Here is a 24579-nt window from a genome sequence, read left to right on the forward strand (position 1 = left end):
AATGAGGCTAAGTGGGAATTTTCAATTGTGGAAGACCATACATTGGGTTGGTCATCACGGTAAAGCCTGATGTGGAACCGACATTCTCTATAACAACATGCTGGAGAGTGTTCTTCGACTGAGCTAGCAGAACTTCCAACATCTGGTCCACCTTGCCTTTCATGTCGTTCATATATTTTTTTAACTCAACTTGATTTTGTTCCAAGCGTTCCACCGTCCTTCGGTATCTACCATAATTTCGATATGAGTGTCAGGAAGTCAGTCAGCCAATTATGGACAAAGGTGGGTTTTCTTTCTTTGTGCAAAATGATATGCAATGCATGCTGGTGAAATGCAAATGCATGGGTTCTTTTTGTCATTTTTTGATAAGCAAGGAAAATTCAATGTAAAGCTCAGGATCATATGCACATTATGTTTTAAAGTCAGTCATATCAATGAGTAAATAACTAGTATCTCTAATTAAAGGAATCCCACTAGTAGGCTCTACTATTGTAAGTTCATAAAGTCATGGACCATTCATGAGAACATCACTATCGTGATGAAGGCTCGTTTGACAGTCATACCCTCAAGATGATCTATTCTAGGTGAGGTCTTCATATCGTCCAAAACAAGGAATACACCTTGCGGGTCAATACTACATAACCATCAACTCCAAGGTTCTAGACAAGGTTCCTAGAGTCATGGATTTGCCAAGAATAGATTGCAGCTTATGAAAACTCCCTTGTCGGGTGTCAATCCCTTCAAGGGAATCTATTTTGGGCGAGGTTCTCATATTGACCCCACGAGAACTACATCTCGTAGACCTATATTGCGCAACCATCAATTCTAGCAGGCCAAAGGGTTTAAGATTCTACAAATGTTGCTAGAGTCATCGATCCAATTTGAAAATATTATCACTGTGAAGGAAGGCTCGTCGAACAATAACATATCCAAGAGAATATACTCTATGCGGGGTCTTCGTATCGTCCCTAACAAGGAATGAACTTCATAGGCTAATACACACCACCATTCTAATTCTATGGTTTTCCTCAAACTCAAGTAGATAGCATATCTCACAAAGTGCCAATAATCAGAGAGCCCCATAATACTATGAGAACCAACAACAGATAGAAAATAGTAATAATACAATGAGACAAAGAAAACAAGAGAGAAGAAAACAAGTAGACAAAACTAACATTCATTGCAAATCGAACTAAATTAGGATTGACTCTCTCTTGTAGGAGAAATGGTCCCCAACAAAGTCGCTAATTGTTGCATTTCGAAAAACACGAACCTCGTGTGCGTTCGCATGCTCATGGAAATGATTGAAAATAGTCGCCTCTGAACTTTATTTATTCCAAAAGAAGGAAAGGGAAAATATCGATAAAACCCTTAAAAGAGAGAGAAGACGGTCTTTGCAACCAAATTCGGGTTCAGGAGTCGATTACGCAAGGAAAAGATATTAACACTTCCACGTCCATTGTACTCAATGGGAACTTTTTAGTTTTATTTGCGGTAGAATATTAGATTATGTTATTTGCTTTCTCTAGTTATAAAAGATTAAAAGGAAAAGAGAATGGGTCGCAAAAAAGTTTTTATTAGGGTGTTTGACAAGATTGTGTGTCTTGCTCCTACATATCCTCAGGTGCAATGAGGAATTCAAAGCGACATAGTTTTGTGAAAGATAAAATATATTTTTGGGTTTCTTGTTATAGTGCTTGACAAGACGATGAATCCCACTCCTACATATCTCCATGTGCGATGGTAAACTCAAAGCTACATAGTTCTTGGTAGGAAACTACCTGTTAGTTTGAACGACCGTTTAGATCGTGCTCTAGCGGTTAAATGTTACTTGAAAAGGTTGCTTGGAGGATTAAAACATTTTCTTGTATTCACGTTAGAATATACTAAATAATGTTATTTTTGTAAAGGTTTTCGATCACGCGAGGGCGAGAAAATTGGTTTGATGCGTTAGAATATTTTTGCGTGGATGACGATTACTCGAATGGTCGAGTTAGGCAACTTGTTTCCAAACAATCAGGGAAAATAATAGTAGGAACTATGCCATTTCCCTTTTCCTCCTTAATTGAAAAAGAGGTAGATATTGTTAATGTATTTTGAATAGAAGACATATACTTGAATGATCGAGTTAGGCAACTCGTATTTAAGTACTTGGGGAAAAGAACAGTAGGCACTAGACCATTTATTTTTTCGTACAAGTTATTACGAAAATAAGTTTGCTCATGTTTTGACTATGAAAGTGGTTTGAGGTGAATCAAATTAAAAGTTTTTAACAGATGACGATTTCTCAAATGGTCGAGTTAGGCAACTTGTATCTAAAGAATCAGGGAAAAGAATAGTAGGCACTGGACCATTTCTCTTTTCACCCTTTATAAAATGATGTTTAATAGTGGTTAGATATTTTATTTTGAATGACGCTCGACATTGATCGAGGTTTGATTTGCATTGCAGAAATAAGAAATGATTTGATTCAATTTTGAAAATGGTTTGATGGTTGCGAAAGAATGAAAGGTGAGAATCGTAACACTGGGGCGCGAATTCTAGTGTGCGGATGCAAAATCTAGCACAAGGCCTAACTTAACGCCACAACAAAAAACAAATCAAAAATTGCATATAAGCAAACACAACAAAATAAGAGGATATAAGTGCATAAAAGATAATTACGACATACATTCATCACAATTGAATCGAAAAGTGTCGCAACCTGAAAAAAGGAAATGCGAAGAAACAACCGGCGAGAAAGAAATGACAGAAGAGTCGTCACCGTGCGTTATTTATCCCAAAGGAGGGAAAGGAAACGCTCGAAGTAAACCTGGAAAAAGGAAAGGAAAAGACAAGGTCTCGTAACCAAATCTTGGGTTCGGGAGCCGATTATGCGAAGGGAAGGTATTAGCACCCCTACGCATCCGTAGTACTCTACGCGATCCACTCTTGTTGTTCTTGTCTAAAGGGTGTGGGTTTATCTAATGTACTATTTACTAAAAGAGGGGTCAAAAGAAAATGACTCGCACGGATGTCGCATCCACTGCATACGTATCTCATCTGAATATGAGAATCAGAGTCTTCGTAGCTCGGCTACCTATGGGTTAAAGAGGAGTGTGCTCACTAAGACATCACGTCTTATGCCTACGTATCTCATCTGGAATGAGAATCAGAGCAAGCTGTAGTTCGGCTACCTACGGATTAAGGGTTGTGTTTTTGGATGAACGATGTTACTACGCAATCTACCGGATGCTCGACCTTTGGAGACTTAATCGCCTGTAGTAGAAGGAGTTAACATGTTCTTAGGAGAAGAAAATCAATGAGTTTGTTGGTGTTTTAGGGATGCTCATGCAAAAAGGCAGTCCTAGACGAAGGAACCGCGCTACCTTAATGGACATGCAAACGGGAGACTATACGAAGCCTAACAATCCTATGGGGAGTCGATCACACCATACAAAACAAATATGCATAAAGTAAACGCACCAACGAGGGGGCTCAAACATACATGGGTAGGGCTTTAGTCAAGAGGGGTCATATCAACCTCGACAAACAAGCCATAGAATAGGTAATCAAATGGGCTCTTAACCACTGACATTGAACGTCAGGGTGAGCAGATCAAAAGGGTAATGAGGATAAGACCTCATAGCTCTTAACCCTGGCCAGGGTGAGCTCATGACAAAAAGTGGGGATTTAGAAAGGTGGAACCCTCTCCACTAACTGACCGGACAAAAGATCTTGAGCTTTTGCTCTGAAGCATCGAAACGTAGTGCGAGCATAAAGAACGACACACTGAATAACGGGGGATTGACTAATAATCCCTTTTATCCGTCAATTGCCTCTTCAGGGAGGTCTTTAGCACTGATGCCTCTTCTTGGAGGTCTTTGGGCACAAAAGTAAACAAACAAAAGAAAACTGATCAGTGCATTTTGATGCACGTTCTTCCATGTTTGTACTTAAGCATTTCTTCGGTTTGCTTTGATTATTTTTATGTTTTAATGTGTTTTCATAATTTATGTTATTTTTGCACTTATTTAATTTTCGTATTTTATTTTCAGCATTAGCAGCTTTCGCGAGAAAAATTATATCTTGAGCTAGGAGTATCGGATTGAGATGTGCTACCAGTCAATGGAAAGCTAAGAAAAAGATCTACAATTTTTGTTCAGAAGTCGAGAGGTGAATCAGACTGTAGCAGGGCCAGAAAATTCGTTGAAGTTGCAGCATTAGTATTATTTAAGTTTTGGGTCATTAGTTTTGGGTTTGGGTTATGTTTTCGATCCAGTTGGGTTGTAAACCAAATTCCTTGTTTTCCATATACCTAGCAGCCGCATAACATTAGGAGATTGACTATTCACGAAATAATTGGAGAGCTTTGGCAAGAATTCTCATGAAGAACTAATCGATCCAAACAATTTGCTGTATTCGGGTTCCGATACCTTGAGATTTTAATAATTCTTATTCAGGTTTTTTATTCCTTTCAATATTAATATATGTATTTTGTTTGCTTAATCCGATTTACATATGCTATATTGATTTAATCCGATTGATTGTGTGATCCTAACTATAGTCACGATTTCGTTTGCTTAATTCGTTATCGAGTCCGTTTAATTCATGTTTGCTTAATTCATGAAACTTAATCCCGTTTGCTTAATTCGGATAATAGGAACATACAACTTATACTATCAATTGCGCTTGTCAGTTGATATTATAATCGAATAGGAATAGTTAATCTGCGGGTGGAATTACGATAGTCGATGATAGGCAAAGACCGAATCAGTAAATTGTTGCTACAACTTATTTCAATAATCACTTATTTTAATCTATTTATTTTAATTGAATCCTAAACCAACCAAAATCTCATTAATCGTTACTATCATTGGTTAATTCATTCAAGAATCCTTGTGAGAACGATAATCCGAGTCAATTTGTCGCTAACTACGTTTTGTCAAAAATACTCGTTTTTGATCCGCGCGCGACAGCGGATCAAATTGGCGACGTTGCCGGGGATTCTTGATTATATTAATCGTCTTTATAGTCATAGGTGTTGTTTTTTTTAGCATTTTTTGCCTTAACTTCCTTGCGTTCGGGTCTTTTTGCGATTTAGAAAAAAAACGGTTTTTAAACAAATTGTCTCAGATTATTCCGATTTTTTATCGTTTCATTAGGAAAAAATCAGTAATCAAAAGCCTTTATTTATAGAATAAATAGTGGATGCCGCCCTAAAAAACCGAAATTCCTTATTTTTCTATTTTTTATGATTTATTTTCGGTTTTGATAGTTTTAAAAAAAATCTGAAAAAATTCTCAAAATTCTTAATTGACGTCATTAGATTAATTTCGGTGTTAGTTTATTTTTCTAAATTTATTTTAATCGTTTTCCTTCATTGTGTTTGTTTTTTACTATGGCTGACCAAAGAACTTTAAGGCAGTTAGCTGTCCCTGATGTGAATTATAATGGCATGTGTATTGAATCTCCTAAAGCTGACACTCCTTTTGAATTGAAATCTGGTTTAATACACTTGTTTCCAAGATTTAGTGGTCTTACAGGTGAGGATCCGCATGAGCATCTGAAGGAATTTGAGGTTGTGTGCTCTGCATCTTCTGGACCTTCACTAGAAGATATTGTCAAACAAATGGCTGCAAATAATCTCCAGTTTCAACAACAAGTAGATTCTACTTTAAAGACTTTGCAAACACAGATTGGACAACTTGCCACTTTGGTGAATGCCGTGCAGCAAGCTCAAGGATCAAACTAACAATCCTTGGAAGAACATTCTGTTTTTCAAATAGATTTGATTTCTGAAATTGTTGATGATACTTGTAGTGATTTGTTTGCATCTGATTTTCCATCATTGTCTGGTTTTGATGATGTTTATTCTTGTGATATTTGTACTGAAACTAAAATTTGCGCTGTTTGTGCTGAAATTGAGGCTGCCTTGCAAGTTGATATTCTTACTGCAGATGAGGTTGTAAATAAAGTTGTTCATGTAGATAAAGCTCTTGACATCCCGGCTGCCCCAAACACTCCTTCTATTGAGCAGCCGCCTTCCCTCGAGCTGAAGCAACTTCCTGAAAATATGAAATATGCTTATTTAGAGATGAATGAAAAACTACCGGCTATAATTTCTTCTAACCTTGATTTCGATCAAGAAAATGAGCTTTTGCAGGTTTTAAGGAAGCATAAAAAGGCATTTGGTTGGACATTGGCTAACATTCCAGATCAGATCACCTTCACGTGTCTATTTGACACTTTTACTTTTAGAAGATTCTTTGATCCTGGAATAAGAGGCGAAGATACTAATAAAAATTTCAAGTTCAATGGACATTACCCAAAGCTATTCCATGACAGCCCCACTTTGGGAGAAGAAAATGTAGAATATATCTCTTTGGGAAAGGCTGCTTATGTGATCACCTATCCTCCTTGACTACTCGGGTGTGTTCTTTCCTCTCTCTTCTTTCTCTTATTTTATGTTTGTTTCTTTCATTGAGGACAATGCATATTTTAAGTGTGGAGGAGGGAATACTTTATTTTCTTTGTTTTTGTTCTTTGTTTTGTTTTGTTTTTGTTTTCTTTCTAAAAATAATTGCATTTTTGTTGAAAGTTTTAGGCTATAGAATAATTTGAGATTAGTTTGCGGAGACTTGGGAAAAATTCACAAGATCGGTATCGTCTTAACACCGTAAGTCTCCTGCATATGGAAATTGATTCGAATTCTTATTATGTTTTAACCTTAAATTCTCATTCTCTGACAACTCTTGAGTAGTTTATTTCAGCAGTCAGCACTATCTCACACACACTCTACGCAGGGAAGCCGATGAATATAAGTGAGTGTTCTGAAAAATAAAAAAAAAGAGAAAGAAAAGGGAATGCACCTTCTAATTTTGGTGACCTTCACCTGGTCACTTAACCCAACGGATATAGAACCTTCAAAAAAGTTGAAAATAAGACTCTTTTGTAGTTGGTTCAGCGGGTTCTGGTGCTGAACTTGGTAGGGCGGATTACGGTCCGATCCCCCGCAACTACAATTGAGTAAGCAAAGGGTTATGCCACTTAAGTACCAGAACCCCGTGCAGAAAAGGATCAGAGTCACTAACCGGTCGCCTTGCTATGAGTGTGTGGAGATAACGGGCTTAATGTGATTGCGCCTAAATGAAAAAGAGCCAAAGAAGGATGAGTAAGTTAGGCTTTAATATAATAACATGATTCGAGTTGATTTGTGTATTCAGGAGGTTTATGTCTGCATAACTGTGGATTAATGTTTGTACAATGTCCTTAGTGTGCAAGATTAGTACCTATTGAAGCAAACTTAACCGAAGATGACTTGTAGCCTAGAATGAGTAACCGTTGATGTGTCTGTGTTTTGTTTTGTTTTTCATTTTGCTCGGAGTGCAAAAGTTCAAGTGTGGGGGAATTTGATCAGTGCATTTTGATGCACGTTCTTCCATGTTTGTACTTAAGCATTTCTTCGGTTTGTTTTGATTATTTTTATATTTTAATGTGTTTTCATAATTTATGTTATTTTTGCACTTATTTAATTTTCGTATTTAATTTTCAGCATTAGCAGCTTTCGTGAGAAAAATTATATCTTGAGCTAGGAGTATCGGATTGAGACGTGCTACCAGTCAATGGAAAGTTAAGAAAAAGATCTATAACTTTTATTCAGAAGTCGAGAGCTGAATCAGACTGTAGCAGGGCCAGAAAATTCGTTGAAGTTGCAGCATTAGTATTATTTAAGTTTTGGGTCATTAGTTTTGGGTTTGGGTTATGTTTTCGATCCAGTTGGGTTGTAAACCAAATTTCTTGTTTTCCATATACCTAGCAGCCGCATAACATTAGGAGATTGACTATTCACGAAATACTTGGAGAACTTTGGCAAGAATTCTCATGAAGAACTAATTGATCCAAATAATTTGCTGTATTCGGGTTCCGATACCTTGAGATTTTAGTAATTCTTATTCAGGTTTTTTATTCCTTTCAATATTAATATATGTATTTTGTTTGCTTAATCCGATTTACATATGCTATATTGATTTAATCCGATTGATTGTGTGATCCTAACTATAGTCACGATTTTGTCTGCTTAATTCGCTATCGAGTCCGTTTAATTCATGTTTGCTTAATTCATGAAACTTAATCCCGTTTGCTTAATTCGGATAATAGGAACATACAAATTATACTATCAATTGCGTTTATCAGTTGATATTATAATCGAATAGGAATAGTTAATCTGCGGTTGGAATTACGATAGTCGATGATAGGCAAAGACCGAATCAGTAAATTGTTGCTACAGCTTATTTCAATAATCACTTATTTTAATCTATTTATTTTAATTGAATCCTAAACCAACCAAAACCTCATTAATCGTTACTATCATTGGTTAATTCATTCAAGAATCCTTGTGAGAACGATAATCCGAGTCAATTTGTCGCTAACTACGTTTTGTCAAAAATACTCGTTTTTGATCCGCGCGCGACAGCGGATCAAAAACATTGTCTCCTATTGAGGTCTTCCAGCTAAGAAAGCGGTAAAATACGGGAAAGATAAATGATCAAGAGATCTACCACACGGATAAAGATCCGAAGTAACAACAACTAAAGTAATAAGAAACCCAGAGATCTCTCAAGCTGGCACCATCAAAGAAAGCAAGTCAATACAGGTAATCGAAATAAACCTCCAAATGGTATCCCACAAATAAAGTGGAATGCCAAGCAAGCTATCCTTTCAGGAGTCATGTGAGTCCTCACAAAAAACTCAACAAACATGTTAGAGTGACAAGATGGGACGCAATCAAGAGTTGCCCTAAATCAAAATGTAACCAAATGAATCATGCCATTAAAATTCACAAAAAGAGCTCACAAAAAGCAACCAAGGGTAGGAGGCCTAAATCTCTTGTCAAACACATGCATCAAAAGGGTATCAAAATTCAAAGTTAGGGGGCAAGGATCCACACATCAAGACATGACATACATACTAAAACATGTGCCCACATGCAAAACCTAACGATACCCACTCTTCCAAATTCACCCATAATACCTCATACATTCAGAGCATTCAAATTGAAAGCATAGAGTAATGGAAATAGGGCAAACCTGATTGGAGAGATCGAATGAAATTGAATTGCACCGTTGGCTTTGCAGAACAATCTTAGGGTTTATATGAGAGGGAATTGGTTCTTTGCAGATGAGTTCCCTTTAGTCTCTGGAGGTTGCTCTGAACTCTATTAGCTCTTCTCTCACTATCTTTTTCCTAGGGTTTTTTTTTGGAGATGGAAGTCTAGAATTTATAACCTGATTTTTGTGACTTTGTGGGCTCAAAAGAGAGAGGTCCAAGTCCAAGATTTTTCTGTTATATTTTTATTTTTTTATTTTATTTATTTTTTTATTTTCGTTTTTTTTTTAAACGCGTGGGCTTCACCTAGCGAGCATGACAGTTCATGAACAAATTTTTGCTCCTTCAAGATTAACGTTTTGACTGATGAATAGACCCCATTTGAACATGTTGGAAGTATCTCAAGCCATTCCCTTGTGTTGACTGATCACCCAGATAGGACCCACAAAGTGTCTTGGATGATATTCAAGCTTCTTGGATCTAATTCCGATTGACATGATGAAATGCAATATGAAATGTTAAATGACCTAAAAATGAATGTATGAATGAGGGGGGCAAATTTTGAGGTATTACAAAAAGTATATAGAAAATCAAAGCGCACATATCAAGAAATGGAGTTTCGTGATGGAGGTCAAGGCATACAAAAGTGGTATGTTGTTGGTGTGAGTCGAAAGATGAATGAATGAAGGATATTATGGGATGTATATGGATGTGTTTAAAGCGCATGGAAGGAAGGATCTGACACGGTGGTGGTAATATGTTTGGAAGATGGTTATTGTTGTAGGTGGTTGTTTGAGGTGGAGAGGATGTAAGGTGATTTGTTGTTACGGTTCAGCCAAACATGGAAGAAAGGTAATGGGAAGTCATGAAGAATGTTGTGGAGGGAGTGTGTTTGGAAGATGAATGAACATTGCGAGAAAACATTTCATGCAGTAACTTGATGAGGGATCATAGGAGAAGATGTGTTGTGGTGATAATGTGATGAAGGAGTTTCTAGAGTCTGTTTGGCTGCAAACCATTTTTCTTCACCTCAAGTAGGGCGCCGTGTGTGTGTGTGTTTGGGTTGGTGAGTCTGAGTTTCTCATCTTTGCATTGGCCAATCAATATATACTAGGGTTGCTAATTAAATGAAAGTTCCAAAATGCCCCTTTAAATCTCTTGAATAATAAACTTAGTCTAAAACTTGACCAATAAAAAATCAAATGTATTTTTTTTATGAAAACAAAATGAAACAAAATAAATATTTTATTCATTTCTAATTATTTTTTTATTTTTATTTTGGCTAAAAAATAAAAATAAAAGGAATAAAAATGAATAGAAAACGGACGCAAAAATTTGCGAAAAAGTAAAATGAATGCATTGAAATAATCTACGTCAAACATACTTCTATGAAATAGACAGATAAAGATCAAAATTTGCAGTAAAAAGTACTTGGTTGAAAAAGTTCAAGCTGATTAAAATGCAAATGTATACAAAATAAAAAAAAAGTAAACGAGCACACCAGATTAATCTACGTGAACCGTAGATCAATAAAATCGATAGTTGCATGCCCGAACTCAAAAAATTTTGCTCGCTAATTCTATGCGCAATTTAAATTCAATTCAACCGGTTTGTCTGTAAAATCAAAAATTTATTCTAAGCAAAATAAAATAAAGTTGGATGCTTAAAAGTTTAAAATGTTCAAACAAAATTGAGGTATGACAAACATCTTCTGGCTCTAATGCCTGATAGAAAGTGAGGTTGCATTCCTAGAATGACATAACTTATCACCAGATTACTCCTACACAGGCTCAAAATACATAAAATTCACAAAAGAGAGCACCTAATGTACTTCATGCTAACTAAGCTAAAAAAATAAAATATACATAATGTCATACCCCAAAATTTGCCCATTAATATTTCAAGACATTTTTCAGGGCACTCCGACTCATTTTTATGACACTGATCTTAAAGGAACAAAGGCCCAGCTCACGAGTGGCTCAATCCAGAAAATGGCCCAAACTGGCCTGCTCGCTAGGCGAGCAAATCCTTCGCCTAGCGAACGTTCGCTACACGCTCGCCTAGCGAAGCTGGCAGATAACAGAAAATTTTGGGCTTCACTCTGAGCCCATTAGGTCATGAAAAAAAGGCATTATAATTACCACAACTCCAGTCAGAAAAAGAGAGGACGAAAACGGAGAAAGGAGAGCCCTGGCAAGCAAACCCTGATACTCACTGGAGACAAACCCTGAAGGAAAAGCCGGCGGCAGCAAGGTCACTTCCGCTCAATTTGATCCGATCGGCCAATTTTAAGGTTACAATTCGATTACAAACAGGTTGGCATTGCTATTACTACCTTATGTTCTTAATTTGCACATGGTATTATGATCGAATTTATGAAACTATCTTAAGTTTTACATATGAATTTAAGTATGCATGAACATCTGAATGTCTAACCACATAATCTCTGTAATAAATGTTATAAGGTGTGAAGCTTGCTGCCATTATATCGTTATTAAAACCGGAATCCACAGCCGCTCGCTAGCACATCGCTAAGCGAGCATGCAACGAGTGATCGCTAAGACTTCGCTAGGCGAAGCAGGAGCGAACGCGACAGCAGCCGACTTTTCTGTTCTGACTTTTGCCCACCTGTCATGTTTTTATCATAGCCATGCATTGTTTATCTGACCCTACTGCTGTTCTGGTTTCTTTTGTGGTGTAATTCTCGATTGCACCCTGATTTGGTATTCTGACATGTTTGCTGAGTTTTGCAAAGGTTCACGCATCGCCGGGAAAGCTAGCTAGATAGGTATTCCACTTTATTTGTGGGATGCCCTTTGTGGAGTTTCACCCTAAATTACCTAATTAATTTTAATGTATTAATTTTAATGTGGAGATCCACCCTCAATTACTTAGCTGATTTTAATGTATTGATTTTAATGTGGAGATTCATCCTAATTGCCTAATTGATTGTCAAATACGGCCTTTAAATATGTGATCTTGGACCTCTCTTCGCTGCCCTACGGTATTACGGTATAACGGTCGTGTCCCGCGAATGTAGGGATACACTTAGCAAAGACCCTTCGGTTAAATCATCATAAAATAAATCATGGTCCCTCGGATGTTGCCTTCGAAAATACGATTTTGTCCCTTGATGACCCTTCGGTGTAGCCTACGGTTAAATGATGATCGTCCCTTCGAATGCTAAGGTATCCTTACAACTGTTGCCTTCAATGACCTATCGATGACCCTACAATGACCCTTTTACATCCAAAGGATAAAACTACTTACTTCTCAATAGTAAGGACAGTTTTACCCTCATAAGGATAGGAAATGCCCATAACGACCTTAGGAAGGTATAACTCTCAATTACTGGATCATAACCTAAAACATTTTCCACCCCTCACACTTTGCAAGTCCTAGAAAATCACCACTTGGTATACATTCATACTAGAATCATTACCAAGTTATATTTTTCTAAACTGTTTTTCAAAATCAAACGAGATAAATACTTTGTATACATTCATACGAGAATCATTACAAAGTTAAACTCTCTTTTCGAAACATTTTTAAACAATTCACCAACACTTTTCGGACAAAAATATAAGTGATCCAGCAATTAAGAGCCCATGGATAACCATGGATACAAAGGGTGCTAATACCTTCCCTTTGTATAATGTACCTCCCGAACCCAAAATCTATTGAGGTCTTTCCTGTTCTTTTCCACCTTTCCTTATTGGATAAAAGAAAAGTCGGTGGCGACTCTTGCTATCCGCGACATTGCGATAAAAAGCAAAATACCCCAAGTCAGTTCACCGTATACCACTGACGGGAAGCTATGGATCCATTTCTTCCAAGAGAGCCTGTCTGGCACACAGTTGGAATGGTATTATCAACTCGAGAGCTCTGACATCCGCACCTGGACTGATTTAGCAACAACTTTCTATAAACAGTACCAGTATAACTCTGAACTAGCGCCTACCCGGCTACAGCTGCAGAATATGACTATGGGATCTAAAGAAAGCTTTAAAGAATATGCTCAAAAGTGGAGAGATTTGGCTGGCAGAGTCAAACCCCCTATGACTGACAGAGAATTGGTGGATATGTTCATGGGCACACTGACCGGCCCATTCTACAGCCATCTACTGGGAAGTTCTTCATCAGGTTTCACTGAACTTATATTGACAGGTGAACGTGTTGAAAGCGGCATCCGAAGTGGAAAGATACAGGCGGCTGCCTCTGCAAGCACCAAAAGGTCCTATCAGGGGAGGAATGAATCAAATGCTGTGTACGGTCAAAAGGGTCGTAACAAGAAAAACCGTGACCATGACATCGGAGCAGTTACGATTGCAGCACCATCATCTCAAAACTTCCAGCCCAAACAAGACAGGCCAAGAAGGCAGTTTACCAGGATCAATATGACCTTGGCACAGGCACTGCAGGGAATGCTAAAGGCAAATTTGATCACCCTCAGAGATCCTCCTACGAATCCCAACACTACTTCTTCTCGTTATAACCCTAATGCCAGGTGTGCATATCACTCCGATAGCCCCGGGCATGATACAAACGATTGCTGGTCATTGAAGAATAAGATTCAGGATATGATCGAAGCTGGAGAAATTGAGTTTGAGCCTCCGGAGACCCCTAATGTCATCACTGCTCCTATGCCTAATCATGACAAGACGGTTAATGCCGTGGATGACGACGATCACGTTTCCAATGTGGCGGACTTAACATCTCCTCTCCCGATCATAAAGAGGAATTTATTGCAAGCTGGTTTATTTCCAGGTTGTGCTGAAGATTGCAATCTCTGTATATTCCAACCAGATGATTGTTGGGAATTGAAGAATGGTATTCAACGGCTGATGGATGGTCGTACAGTTCTCTTCGAAAAGATTCCTAAGGCGGAAAACCCTATTGAAGAAATATCTGTGATTGCTAGGTCCAAAGTTCCAGTGAAGATTACCGCTACTAGGGCGCCTGTGAAGATTACTGTTGAGCCCAGGGTAGCTCCCCTAATCATTACTGCACCTGGCCCGATCCCGTATTCCTCAAGCAAAGTTATTCCGTGGAATTATGGCGGTGATGTTTACGTCCATGGCGTAAAGCAAATTGACAATTCTACTAATCCTAATGGCATCGTTGGGACTAGTAAAATTACTCGAAGTGGAAGGATCTTCTCTCCAGAAATCTCACCTCCTGTCCTTGAAACTCGAGGAAAGGAACCAGTCAATCCTTCTCAGTCAGAGACACCGGTCGAAGTTACTCCCGAAGATGTTGCCAAACAGGAAATGGAAGAAGTGCTGAAAATCATCCGCAAGAGTGATTTCGATGTGGTAGAACAGTTGGGGCATACCCCGTCTAAGATCTCGATGTTATCCTTGCTGTTATCTTCTGAATCTCATGCTAATGCATTGATAAAATTCTTGAAGACTGCTCATGTGCCTCAGGAAACATCTGTCGATCAGTTCGAAAATTATGTTGCTCACTTGGCTGTTGACAATGGCCTAGGCTTTTCCGATGCTGACCTGACACCAGCGGGAAAGAATCACAATAAAGCCCTGCATATCTCCATTGAGTGTAGGGGAATCACTTTGTCTCATGTGTTGATCGATAATGGCTCTTCCTTGAATGTGCTGCCAACAGCTGTGCTGGATAAGCTGGACTGTAAAAGCATCGAACTGAAACCTAGTGACATTGTGGTACGTGCTTACGATGGTGCGAAGAGTGTTGTCCATGGCGAAGTAGTCCTCCCTATCAAGATAGGACCTCAAGTCTTCAATACTACCTTCCATGTAATGAACATTCGTCCTGCCTATTCCTGCTTACTGGGACGCCCTTGGATTCATGGGTCAGGTGCTATAGCTTCGTCTCTCCATCAAAAGCTGAGGTATCCCGCAGAGGGCAAAATTGTCACCGTGTGTGGAGAAGAAGAGTACATTGTCAGTAGTGTGCATGCCTTCAGATACGTCGAGATGGATGGTGAATTCATTGAGACTCCTTGTCAGTCATTTGAAGTAGTTCCTCCGACCAATCCTGTCCTTAAGCCAACTTCCGGTGTGCCCAAGGTTATTCGGACTCCTCCTGCTATGATTTCCCTGAAGGACGCTCAAGCTGTGGTTGAAGATGGTGGCTGTACTGGCTGGGGTCAACTGATCGACGTACCGTACAAGTCTGACAAATTTGGCCTGGGGTTTAGCTCTGAGAAGGTAGCCAAGAGTCAAATTAATGCTGTAGAAGACGCTGACAGCGATTGCGACCTGGATAGCTGGATTTTCCCAACAATTGGCGACGGACTCAATAATTGGAAGGCTGAAGACACTATCCCGATTTCCTTTAGTCAGGAGTAATTGTTATTGTCTATTTTGGTGTTGCAAATTTTTGTTTTTTTTACAATTGAACTTCTCCAAGCGTTGTGTCTATGCCCGGGGCACAATAGCTAATTTGTTAAGGGTTTTGTCATTTTCATAAGCATATTCATATTCAATAAATCAATGGACTTTTTGCATTCAAATATTGCGCTCTTTGTCTTTTCTGTCATCTTCTAAACAAGCTATGTTTTCTTACACACACTCACGTAACGAATTGCAGATCCATACCCACTCTGGATCCTGTTGATAATAGTTCTACTACTGTTCATTATGACTTTGAAAATCCGATCTACCAAGCCGAGGATGGAAGTGTGGAAGATTGTGAAGTACCTGGAGAACTTGCCAGACTGTTACTGCAGGAAGAGAGGACTATACAGCCGCACGAGGAGTCAGTTGAGATTATAAATCTGGGTACCGAAGTAGACAAGAAAGAAGTCAAAATAGGAGCAGGCTTGGAAAACAGTGTCAAAAGAAGGTTGATTCAGATGTTACATGACTATGTAGAGATTTTTGCTTGGTCTTATGACGACATGCCAGGACTGGATACTGATATAGTAGTACATCGGCTGCCAACGAGGGAAGATTGTCGTCCTGTTAAGCAAAAGGTTCGTCGCATGCGTCCTGAAATGTCTGAGAAAATCAAAGTCGAGGTTATGAAACAATTTGATGCAGGTTTTTTGGCTGTTACTTCTTATCCTCAATGGGTTGCTAATGTGGTACCAGTGCCGAACAAGGATGGCAAGGTGCGAATGTGTGTAGACTACAGAGATTTGAATAAAGCGAGTCCCAAAGACGACTTTCCACTTCCGCACATTGATGTTCTGGTAGATAACACCGCTCAACACAAGGTATTCTCATTCATGGATGGATTCTCAGGTTATAACCAGATTAAGATGGCGCCTGAGGACATGGAGAAAACTACGTTTGTAACGCAATGGGGCATGTTCTGTTATAAAGTAATGCCATTTGGTTTAAAGAATGCAGGGGCAACGTACCAGCGTGCTATGGTGGTTTTGTTCCATGATATGATCCATCATGAAATAGAAGTGTATGTGGATGACATGATAGCCAGATCTCATACTGAGGGAGAGCATCTCGATCATTTATACAAACTGTTCGAGAGGTTGAAGAAATACAAGTTGAGGTTGAACCCGAACAAATGCACCTTTGGAGTAAGATCCGGCAAACTCTTGGGCTTTATTGTCAGTGGTAAAGGGATTGAGGTTGACCCGGCTAAGGTGAGGGCTATTCAAGAAATGCCAGTTCCCCATACAGATAAAGAGGTCAGAGGTTTCTTGGGACGTTTGAATTATATTGCCCGATTTATCTCCCACTTGACTGCTACCTGCAAACCCCTCTTCAAACTACTGAGGAAAAATCAAGAGATGAGATGGAATGATGAATGTCAACAAGCTTTCGACAAAATCAAGGAGTATCTTCAAAAACCTCCCATTCTGATGCCACCAGTTGAAGGAAGACCTTTAATCATGTATTTGACCGTGTTAGAAAATTCAATGGGGTGTGTGTTGGGACAACATGACGAGTCTGGCCGAAAAGAGCATGCCATATACTACCTTAGCAAAAAGTTTACCGACTGTGAAACAAGATACTCACTGCTCGAGAAAACTTGTTGTGCTTTGGCCTGGGCTGCTCGCCGACTAAGACAATACATGTTGAATCATACCACTTTATTGATTTCTAAGATGGATCCTATCAAATACATATTTGAGAAACCTGCCCTCTCCGGAAAAATAGCGAGATGGCAGATGATCTTAACAGAGTACGATATCCAGTATACTACCCAGAAAGCAATCAAAGGAAGCGTGCTAGCTGATCATTTGGCTCATCAAGCGGTGGACGATTACCAATCTATGAATTTTGAGTTCCCAGATGAGGATGTCATGTTTGTTACTGATTATGAAAAACCTGGACCGGAGGAAGGACCCGAACTGGGATCCCGATGGACTATGGTTTTCGATGGATCTTCTAATGCATTGGGCCATGGTATTGGGGTTGTAATTATTTCTCCTGGGGGTTACCATACACCTTTCACTGCTAGACTATGTTTTCATTGTACCAATAATATGGCTGAGTATGAAGCATGTATTTTGGGACTCAAGGCTGCTATAGACCTGCGAATCAAGTTCTTGAGTGTGTATGGAGACTCAGCATTAGTAATCAGTCAGATCAAAGGAGAATGGGACACTAAACATCCGAATCTCATCCCTTATCGAGAGCGGGTGATGACATTAATCCCATACTTTAAAGAGATTACATTTGAACATATTCCACGGGAAGAGAATCAGTTGGCGGACGCACTGGCTACCATGTCATCTATGTTCAGAGTCAGATGGGACGGTGAAGCTCCCAGGATCACCATTGAACGACTAGAAGAACCAGCATATTGTTATGAACTTAACGCTGAAGGAGTAGAGGAGAAACCTTGGTTCCACGAAGTGAAAAGATATTTAGAAACTCAGGAATACCCTGAAGGGGCATCCATCAATGACAGAAAATTCCTGAGGAAGTTCTCCGCTAAATTCTTTCTGAGTAATGGAGTATTATACAAACGTAATCACGATTCGACTTTGCTTCGCTGTGTGGATAAAAAGGAAGCAGAAAAGATTATGGAAGACATGCATGATGGTATTTTTGGGACTCACTCTAGCGGACATGCAATGGCCAAGAAGATTCTGAGATCAGGGTATTATTGGTCTACCATGGAAACTGATTGCCACCATCACTCCAGAACATGTCACAAGTGCCAGATCTATGCGGACAAAGTACATGTGCCTCCTGCTCCATTAAACGTGTTGACCGCTCCTTGGCCCTTTGCAATGTGGGGCATCGATATGATTGGAGAGATTAAACCTACTGCTTCTAACGGGCATCGTTTCATCCTTGTTGCTATTGATTACTTTACAAAGTGGGTAGAGGCCGCCTCATTCGCTTCTGTCACCAAGAATGTGGTGGCACGATTCATCAAGAATAATCTCATTTGTCGATATGGCATCCCTGAAAGAATTATTACTGACAATGGTACTAATTTGAACAACAAGATGATTACTGAACTCTGCACGCAGTTCAAAATAAAACACCATAACTCTTCTCCGTACCGGCCAAAGATGAACGGTGCCGTGGAGGCTGCTAATAAGAATATCAAGAAGATCATACAAAAGATGACGGTGACGTACAAAGACTGGCATGAGATGTTACCGTTTGCTCTTCACGGTTATCGCACTTCAGTACGCACTTCGACAGGAGCAACTCCTTTCTCTTTAGTCTACGGAATGGAAGCCGTTTTACCAGTGGAAGTCCAGATTCCCTCTCTAAGAATCATAAAAGAGGCGGGCTTAGATGAAGATGAATGGATTCAGACTCGACTCGACCAGATAAACTTGATCGATGAGAAGAGACTTGCGGCTGTGTGTCATGGACAGATATATCAGAAGCGCATGACCCAGGCATTTAACAAAAGAGTCAAGAGACAGGTATATCGAATTGGCGATTTGGTAATAAAGCGTATCATTCTACCACAGGGTGATCCCAGAGGCAAATGGATTCCCACGTACGAAGGGCCGTTTGTAGTTAAGAAGGTATTCTCTGGTGGAGCCATGATACTAGCTACAATGGACGGCGAAGACTTCCCGCATCCCGTGAACGCAGACATAGTCAAAAAATACTACGCATAAAAGAGACCTGCTAGGTCGACGTACCTAGGCAAAAGTAAGGGCATCCCGGCAAACCAAAAAGGTTCGGGCAAAAATTAGGGATAAACATAAAAAAATGTGCACCCGACAAGTCGAAAACCTGAAAAGGCGGCTTGGGCAAAAAGGGGTATCCTGGTGGATTGAAAACCTGAAAAGGCGGTCCAGGCAAAAATTAGGGATCAAAGCGTATGACTATGTCCCGTTCTCAGACAGCTTCATCCAAGTTCAAAGGACTGAACAAGCTAATCACTTCTATCCGACAGCAGGAGATGAGAGGCTTGAAGACATAATGGCAGTAGGGGAATTAAAGTCAATAGGACGTTTTCGGCATAGCTTTCTCTTTGTTTTCTTAACAATTTCCTCTTACTAGGATTTCTGTCTCCTTGTACACAAATTGCCTGTTTATAGGCCCTCTTTCGAAATCAATATAATTTTAGTTTAAAAAAAAATGCTTTTGTTTTACTTTCTCTGTTTTGTTTGCATAAGCGTCCATTGATTTCATTCGAATTAATATATGCATTTGGATATGATCGATGTTTACCAAAAATGCGTGCATAAAATAGAAATAACGATTACTACTAGACTTCAGGATCGAGGAGAAGGTATAATCATGCTTTCCAATGAGTCTGTTGCTAATCCTATCTGTAACACCCTTCTAAAATACCCCAATAATTTAAATTAAATATCAAAATACAACATCAGAGTAATTATGCCATTTAAGGGTGTCACACAATATTCCACACCATTCTACAATATAACGGTCATGCTCTTTTATTAATTCAAAACATAGACATTTGCATAAAACACAGCAGATATAAACTTCATCAATCATGTAAAACATTACATGTAAAATGGTTCTCAACCAACAATAAAACATTTAAAACAAGTTAAGACAACCCATCCCGATGTTACATCTATCAGAGCACGACCCACTAAGGAGACTACACTAGACTCCAAGCATTCGCTTCTACTCAACTCATTTCTCGTTACCTGTAAAATAGTTGTAAGGGTGAGTTCCTCAATCAATATAATAAGCATTATAGAATATAATGTCATGTTAAGCAATTTAACACATTAATCACCCTAATCGCAACATACAATCAGTAACAGCACATCAGCTCAATCTCATGCTCAACACCAACATAAAACACAAGTATAATCTCAAATCATACTCCATAACAACACAAACACACGTATAATATTGGAATACATCCATTCATATTATACGCCATACATATATTATGCAATGAGACTCCATGCATGCAGTACCGACTATTTGTGAACATATAGTTCAACCTCACCGTCCAAATCCAGGCACGGCTACCAAGCTCACTAGTCCCACTCATTTGAGACATAGTGACTCACTCACTAATTCCTCACCATGGGAATTAGCTACCACCCCAAATGGGCCATGCTATGCACGCTAATCACCTAGCATGCAAACATCAACAACAATCAAAATGATTTACTCACTAATTCCTCACCATGGGAATTAGCTACCACCCCAAATGGGCCACAATATGCATGCTAATCATCTAGCAATGCAACAATAACAACAACTCAGGAATAGACATATGCTCACACTCTAAGCCATAAAACAGTCTATTCACAATGCATACATAACTGATACATTCACAGCATCATGCATACCATCACACATCATCAACATATTTTATCACAAAAGCATATCATATCATGCCGCATAATCAAACACAGTATTAGCACACTCTACTAATACCTATACCACTCAAAACAACGGGAAATAATCCCCACTACGTCATACATCAGCTAAGTTACAACACTCAGCCTAAACAACCAAAAACTGCACCACAACAGTTCAGGGAAACCACAAGTCTGCCCATACGCATATTGCCTATGCCCATACGCGTATTGCCCATTCCTGACCAAATCCATACGCGTATTGCCCATGCCCATACGCGTATGCTACGCGTACCACATTCTCATACGCGTACCAACAGAGACAATTTCACGTTCAAAACCTCATCTCTTTCACTCATACGCGTAAGGCCTCATCCATACGCGTACCAGCCATATCATACGCGTATTGCCTAGTGCCATACGCGTATGACCAGAAACCAGAATTTCCAGATCTGCAATGGCTTCTCCTGCTACGAGATCTATCCAATTCAACCTTCCACAGTCCAAATTTTACACACAATTCATTCATCTCGTCTAACACGAATCATACACTTTCGATTTCACAAATTTCTAACCTTTCTACCTCTAATTCCTACGAATTTCTTCAATTTTAATCCCAATTTCGTTCATCCCAAAAGTTCACAAATTCATCATACATCATTCAATCAGAGGCAAATCAATGGTTTCTCACTACCCATCACATATTATCCCATAATACCCATTAATCGATGATAAACCCCCCTTACCTGAGTAAATCCGGCAATCTCTGAGCTCCAAGCTTTTCCTTCCTTCAACCTTCGTCCTCTGGCTCTTTGCCCTTTTTCCCTTTTCTGCCTCTTTTCCCTTTTCACGTGAAAAATAACTCTTTTTACCAAATGGAACCTTTTTACTGATTTCTACTTTTATTCCAATAATAACAATAAAAATAATCCAATAATAATAATCCCAATAATATTCCAATAATTATTATTCCAATAATAATAATAATTCCAATTATTTAATTAAATTAATAAATATATTATTAACTCAATTTAAATAATTATCTTATTTTATCGGGGTGTTACAACTCTCCCCCACTAAAAGAGTTTTCGTCCTCGAAAACATACCTCAAGTGAATAACTCAGGATAAGACTCCTTCATCTGGCTCTCAAGTTCCCAAGTCACATTGTCACCTGCTGGTCCTCCCCAAGCTACCTTCACCAAGGCAATCTCTTTACCCCGCAACTGCTTCAACTCTCGATCCTCGATCCTCATAGGTGATGTTTCAACAGTCAGGTTATCTCTCACCTGGACATCATCTACTTGGACTACATGCGACGGATCATGAATGTACCTCCTCAACTGAGATACATGAAAAACCTCATGCAAATTCGCAAGTGACGGCGGTAAAGCGATACGATAGGCTACCTCCCCTATCCTCTCCAAAATCTGATAAGGACCAATAAATCGAGGTGTCAACTTCTTCGACTTCAAGGCTCGACCAACTCCAGTTATCGGAGTAACACGAAGAAACACATGATCTCCCTCTTGGAACTCAAGTGACTTCCTCCTCTTGTCATGATAACTCTTCTGACGACTCTGAGCAATTCTCATCTTCTCCTGAATCATCTTAATCTTTTCCGTAGTTTGTTGAACAATTTCAGGTCCAACCACAGCACTCTCACCGGACTCATACCAACATAAAGGCGTCCGACATCTCCTACCATACAAAGCTTCAAACGGTGCCATACCAATGCTCGAATGAAAACTATTGTTGTAGGTAAACTCAATCAAAGGCAAATAACAATCCCAAGCACCTCCCTTTTCCAAAACACAAGCCTTCAAAAGATCCTCTAGCGACTGAATCGTCCTCTCAGTCTGACCATCAGTCTGCGGATGATATGCAGAACTCAATCTCAGCTTAGTTCCCAAAGCCCTCTGCAAACCTTCCCAGAACTTCGATGTAAATCTAGGATCTCTGTCCGAAACAATATTAGACGGAATACCATGCAAACTTACAATCTTCTCAATATACAACTCGACCAATCTCTCTAACGGATAATCCATTCTGATCGGAATGAAATGAGCCGATTTCATCAATCTGTCAACAATCACCCAAATAGCTTCAAAATTCTTATTTGTCCTCGGCAAACCAGACACAAAATCCATACTGATACTATCCCACTTCCACTCTGGAATAGCCAACGGTTGCATTAGCCCAGACGGCTTCTGATGCTCAATCTTTGACTTCTGACAAGTCAAACAAGAATAAACAAAACTCGCAATTTCTCTTTTCATTCCCGGCCACCAAAATAACTTTTTCAAATCATGATACATCTTCGTAGCTCCAGGATGAATACTCAGGCCACTACGATGTCCTTCCTCCAGGATACTCTTCTTAAGTTCGGTAACATCCGGAATACATACCCGATTGCCAAATTTCAAAACACCACTCTCATCAACTCTGAATTCACCACCTTGACCTTGATTCACTAAAGTCAACTTATCAACCAAAAGCATATCGGATTTCTGACCCTCTCTAATCTCATCCAAAATATTACTCGTTAACTTCAACATTCCCAATTTAACACTATTGTGAGTACTCTCACACACCAAACTCAAGTCTCTAAACTGCTCAATCAAATCTAATTCCTTAACCATTAACATAGACATATGCAATGATTTCCGACTCAATGCATCCGCCACTACGTTTGCTTTACCCGGATGGTAATTCAAACCAAAATCATAATCCTTCAGAAACTCTAACCATCTCCTCTGTCTCATATTCAGCTCTTTCTGATCAAACAAATACTTCAAACTTTTATGGTCACTGAAAACCTCAAATCTTGACCCGTAAAGTAATGCCTCCACAACTTCAGAACAAAAACCACAGCTGCCAACTCTAAATCGTGTGTCGGATAGTTCCTCTCATGAACCCTCAGTTGTCTCGAAGCATAGGCTATAACCTGCTTATTCTGCATCAACACACCACCCAAGCCCAACAATGAAGCATCACAGTAAACCTCAAATGATTCCGACGAACTCGGTAATATCAGAATAGGAGCAGTAGTCAACATTCTCTTTAACTCTTGGAAACCTTCTTCACATTTTGAGTCCCAAACAAACGCTTGCCCCTTTCTAGTCAACATCGTCAACGGTAACGCCAACTTAGAAAATCCCTCAATGAACTTCCTATAATAACCTGCAAGTCCAAGAAAACTCCTTATCTCAGAAACTGACTTCGGAGCTTCCCACTTAGATACCGCTTCTATCTTAGAAGGATCAACAACAACACCACCTCTTGAAATTACATGACCAAGAAAACTAACCTCCTCTAACCAAAATTCACACTTAGACAGTTTAGCAAATAACTTCTTTTCTCGTAGAACTCTTAAAACCATTCTCAAATGCTCAGCATGCTCTTCTTCAGATTTCGAATACACTAAAATATCGTCAATAAACACCACAACAAACTGGTCTAGATACGGATGGAAAATCCTATTCATGTATTCCATAAATACTCCAGGCGCATTAGTCACGCCAAAAGGCATTACAGAATACTCATAATGTCCATACCTTGTTCTGAAAGCAGTCTTCTGAATATCCTCAGTTTTCACACGTATCTGATGATACCCAGATCTCAAATCTATCTTGCTGAACACACTCGCACCGACCAATTGATCCATCAAATCATCAATCCTCGGCAAAGGATACCGATTCTTGATAGTCACTTTATTCAATTGCCTGTAGTCCACACACAACCTCATAGTACCTTCTTTCTTCTTAACCAATAA

Source organism: Lathyrus oleraceus, chromosome 1, assembly GCF_024323335.1.
Source record: "Lathyrus oleraceus cultivar Zhongwan6 chromosome 1, CAAS_Psat_ZW6_1.0, whole genome shotgun sequence".
NCBI lineage: Eukaryota > Viridiplantae > Streptophyta > Magnoliopsida > Fabales > Fabaceae > Lathyrus > Lathyrus oleraceus.